This window comes from Portunus trituberculatus, chromosome 11 (assembly GCF_017591435.1).
Source record: "Portunus trituberculatus isolate SZX2019 chromosome 11, ASM1759143v1, whole genome shotgun sequence".
NCBI lineage: Eukaryota > Metazoa > Arthropoda > Malacostraca > Decapoda > Portunidae > Portunus > Portunus trituberculatus.
Genome location: NC_059265.1, coordinates 2,830,296 through 2,835,704, shown reverse-complemented (window position 1 = coordinate 2,835,704; position 5,409 = coordinate 2,830,296). Strand labels below are relative to the sequence as shown.

Sequence of the window (5,409 nt, the reverse complement as noted above, 5' to 3'; positions counted from 1 at the left end):
AGAGAGAGAGAGAGAGAGAGAGAGAGAGAGAGAGAGAGAGAGAGAGAGAGAGAGAGAGAGAGAGAGAGAGAGAGAATTGAAATAGCAAACTTTATGAAATGACAATGTTTATTATTTTACCTTTTCTTTTTCTCTCTTCTTCTTCTCCTCCTCTTCTCATATTCCTCCACCTCTTCCTTCTTCTTCTTCTTCTTCCTCTTCCTCTTCCTCCTCCTCCTCTTCTTGCCTTGGTCCGTCTTTCTCCATATTCTTAACACAATCTGAAATAAATATAACTGGATTAATATGAGAGAGAGAGAGAGAGAGAGAGAGAGAGAGAGAGAGAGAGAGAGAGAGAGAGAGAGACCTTAGTTTCAGGAGATACAGAGAGAGAGACACATAGAGAAGTGATTAGAAGGATAATACAGAGAGAGAGAGACATATACACTGCAGGAGTAATTATCACTTCAATAAGAACACTAGGAGTCAAATTTTCTTGCCATAATGCCTTCTTTAGCCCGTTAAAACTCAATTGGAAATGCACCTATGCTTTCAATCTCCATTAATTCTCATCGTCCACACTTTTATGTCCACATTTAAAACTGTACACTTCTAAATCAAGTGAAAAATTGAGGTTTATGAGACAAAATTGTAAGAAAACATGCTTTCACACACCCCACACTCACCAAACACACAGCACAGCAGCACACCATTCCACACACCTGCACACACCAGCAAAACACACAAAACACCTTTGCAAACACTGGAAAATGCAGAAAAAAACACACCAAAAATATAGTTTACACAACATGCAACACATTTACACACACACCACATGTACCACACACACACCACACCTGCAGAAACCTTTCACCTGCACACACCAGCACAGTACACTTGGTGTGTGGAGGGAGATATGGAGGAAAGAAAAGGAGGTGGACACACACACACACACACACACACACGATGGAAGAAATAATCAACCGGTAAGCCTTATTGATAGAATTTTCAGAGAGACATGATTTGCTAAGGAATATTGGATTAGCATTTCACTACATGGACAAAGAAATGATGAGGAAATTGATTTAGTACTATAATAAGATAAAGATTGGAATATGCAGGAGTTGTGTGGACCCCATAAAAAGAAACACATAAGGAAGTTGGAGAGATTACAAAAAATGGCTGCAAGAATGGTTCCAGAATTTGAAGGGATTACATATGAGGAGAGACTAAAGGCTATGGATCTACCAACCCTGGAACAGAGAAGGGAGAGAGGGGATTTGATTCAAGTTTATAAATTGATTAACGGAATGGATAAAGTGGATAATGAGAAACTGATCCTGAGAGAAGAATATGACATTCATTCGAAGCACAAGATCGCATAGTAAAAAAACTGAGGAAGGGAAGATGTCTGAGAGATGTTAAAAAATATAGTTTCCCGCAAAGATGTGTTGAAACTTGGAACAGTTTGAGTGAGGAAGTGGTGTCAGCAAAGAGTGCGCATAGCTTTAAAGAAAAATTGGATAAGTGTAGATATGGAGACGGGGCCACACGAGCGTAAAGCCCAGGCCCTGTAAAACTACAACTAGGGAAATATAGTTGACATTACAAAACATACAAAAACAGTATTATTCCAGTGTTTCACCACATTCCACTAAATGTTTTTACCCACCTCATGAGATAGAGCTCCTCATTACGAGTATTTTAATCCCATATTTATAAGGCGCAACCTATTTATAATGGTGATACTAATTTCAAAAATTTAATCGTATTTTGGCGATCTCACTCCCGAGTCAATAGAACAGAGACAGACTGGCGAGAGCTGCTCGACCCAGGGCAGCGGCTAGCGGCGGGAACATTAGTGACTGTTTTGTTTGAGCTATTGTTTCCGCTGATTACTTCCGTTTGAAAGTGAACTGCAGCCAATGAAAAAATCATAATTTATTCAACCAATCACGGTGGCCTTGGGACTTGCGGTGAATTTGAATTCAGTTTGAGGCAAGATGTCCCACTGTGCAGGTTGAACTGCATTACTTCAATGTTTGGTTATCATATTTTCAATAGATGTCATGTCGGCTGAGTGAGAGCTGTGAGGGTGGAGCTGGGAAACGAGGAAAACTGGAGGACCACTTCATTTGGACAGTGCCACAGTTCCTACTAATACATATTGGTTTGTAGAGCAAGAAAAATAAATCATGAAAATAATTTAATACAACAACACCTGGATAGAATTTTGATTGTCCCCATCACATTGACAGGTTAATTGTCATCCTCTGTTATTATCATTGATGTTTTCTTTCAGGTTCAAGCAGACATGCAGTGTTGTCCAAAGAGGCACTGGGCAGCTGAAACACCGATTTCATGTCTTGCACAGTGACCTGCCCACCATTGAAGTGTGCATGGTCATGTTTGTGCTATGTTGCACAATATATGTAAAGACAGGAATATTCATTATTGATGCAGGCCACCCTGACTTTGAAGACCAGCACGACTTCGTGAAGAAGTGCCACCACTCAGCCCTGACAAAATCCTGTATCGAGATAATCAACTATTTCAAGTATGTTGATTATTTTGTACCAATCATACGCTACTGTATTTGATCTTGGATATGTCACTTATCATGCATTAGTATCTCATTACTGTTGATTAACCATTTTTTTACAACAGAAACATACTTCCCCACCACTGATCAACACATTAGTCAATTTTTCAACTTGCATTTCAAGTATATATTCATTCTGTCCAATATTTACTCTTCTATAACAATCTTCACACATTCACTCATCATCTCATTCCACATTGTAAACCATACACTCTTCAATTTTTAGCTTTTCTTCTTCTTTTTAGTCACTTCACCACCCAGCACTTCCTGCTTGGGAGCTGCGGATCCACCCGCCCTTTTCTGGCAAATATTCAGTCCTGTGAGTCACTAATGAGTCCTTCTGATTGACTCTCATTGTCCTCAGAATCCTGTAATTCATCTAATAGAGCCAGCTCACCCTCAGAATCCTCAAGGGTGACAATGACAACACCATTACACCACACTGGTCAGTAACACACTGCCCACCGGCCACCACCCTCCCTCAGGCCACACGGTCCCTCTCCCAAGCCACCGTACCCAGTGTCCCTGAAAACAGTTAGTCACTTTGTCACTGAATCATAAAAAACACACAAAGCGAGAAGATGAAGCACTGATGGAGCGATGGTGTGTGCATGTACTGTAAATATCTTGAAACACCCTTAAAACACCCTAACATAGCCTAAAATAGTTAAAACAGTCTTAAACACCCTTAAATAGCCTTAAAATAACCCTAAAAACACTAAAACAGTCTTAAACACCCTTAAAATAGCTTAAAACTGCCTTAAACATCCTAAAATTCTTCAAACACCCTAAAATAGCCTTAAACAATCTAAAACAGCCTAAAAATACCCTAAGACAGCCTTAAAACACCCTAAAGTAGCCTTAAACACCCTCAAAGTCTTCAAACACCCTAAAACAGCCTTCAATACTCACAGTTGGCTAGGTGTGTCCCAGCTGGTGTAGTTGCTATGTTCCATCCCTACATAGAGCCACTTCCTTTAGTACGGCCGGTGGTGGCTGGTGATCCTGTTGGGAGGAGGTGGTGGTGGTTATAATAGTACTAGTGGTGGTAGTGAAATGGTGTGGTTTTGTGAGCATCTGATGTGGTAATGTTGGTTGTTTGTGGTGGTTGTGGGTGTGGTTGGACAGTGGTGGTGGTGGTGGTGGTGGTATTAGGAGGATTTTAAAAAGACAAATATTTTCCGGCCAAAACAAGTTAAAAAATTGAGGTTTATGAGACAAAATTGTAAGGAAAAACACGCTTTCACACACCCGACACTCACCAAACACACAGCACACCAGCACACACCATTCCCACACCTGCACACACCAACAAACCACAAACAACCCTTTGCAAACACTGGAAAATGCAAAAAACACACACCCAAAAAATATATAGTAGCTTACACTAAAAACATTTACACACACACCACACCTGCGGAAACCTTTCCCACACCTGCACACACCAGCACAGTACACAGCTTGGTGTGTGGAGGGAGATATGGAGGAAAGAAAAGGAGGTGGTGGAGGGAAAAATGAGAAAAATTGTCAGGTTTTGAAGTGAGATTTAGAAAAGTACTATTTTGACTAAGATAGAAGTGAGATAGGAGACTCAAAATTAGAGGGAAGGTGAAGGAAACATGGAGGAAATAGTCTACTGAAGGAAAAGCCTGGAGGTAACCTGTGGAGAGAGATATGGAGGAAACAAGACAAACATTACCTAACCAAAACGCACCAAAAATTACCTAAAAATATTGCATCACACACACACACACACACACTCCACAAACAACCCTTAAATCACACCTGGAAAACGCCCACAATAAGTTTACCCTAGCCAACCAACACCAAAAAAAAAAATAAACACTATACATAGGTAGCTATAGTTGACATTACAAAAACGTACAAAAAACACACTTACACACACACCACACTCACAGCACACCTGAGGACACCTTTCCCACACACACACTCACCTCTCCCTCTGGAACTTGGTGAGTGGAGTATTTGTGAGTTTTGCCGCAGAGAGGAGACATGCAGCAAGTCAACAGCAGCGGCTCTCCAAGAACCCATTGTGACATTGTGGCAAGCCATGGTGCACCTCTGGAATAGTGGTAGTTGTTGTTGTAGTGGTAGTGGTGGTGGTGGTAGTAATAGTATAAATGAGGCGTGACAAGGCGTAGGAAAGGGTGAAGGACTGCCTACCACACTATAACACCACCATATCTCACTATCCACTTCAACTATCAAACTATCACGCATATGGGAGGTGTATGGATCCACAAACTATCTACGGAGGCAATATGGGGGCGTGACAAGGCGTAGTAAATAAGAAAAACTGAAAATAGTTAAGACAGAGGGCCGATGTGGAAGGCAGGATGGCGGACACTGCCTAACACAAGAACACCACCATATCTCAGTAACCGCTTCAACTATCAAACTATCCCGCGCATGGGAGGTGTATGGGTGCATAAGCTATCTATGGAGGCAATATGGGGGCGTGACAATGCGTAGGAGGGCAGGAATGACCACCGCAAATATGAGGCAACAAAACCCAAAAGTTTGCTTATAAAGACGCACTTATTTTCACTTTACCAGACTTTTTTCACCTTAATTGGCACGTCTCACTAACTCTACATACTTTAGATAATAAGCATGTACACGCACCCACTTGGGAATAACTCACCTGCTCCACAAATGTTGAAAAACTGTAAATCTCAAAACAGAGCTAACAATGGCGGATCTTCTCCTTCTTCTTCTTCTACGCAAAATGTCGACATCATTGTATACACTTCCTCTATCACTCAAACTTCTTATAAAATTCAAAATAACATTGAAATAAAATAAAT

General features: G+C 41.0%; 1 long non-coding RNA gene across 1 annotated transcript; it reads right to left on the bottom strand.

The window, feature by feature from the left end:
- Positions 1 to 3,571: 3,571 nt before the first annotated feature.
- LOC123502330 lies at positions 3,572 to 5,331 on the bottom strand. The gene is made up of 3 exons (XR_006673947.1): positions 5,247 to 5,331; positions 4,537 to 4,663; positions 3,572 to 3,586 (listed from the first exon to the last, which is right to left on the bottom strand). It is a non-coding gene; the product is annotated as an uncharacterized LOC123502330 (long non-coding RNA).
- Positions 5,332 to 5,409: the final 78 nt, after the last annotated feature.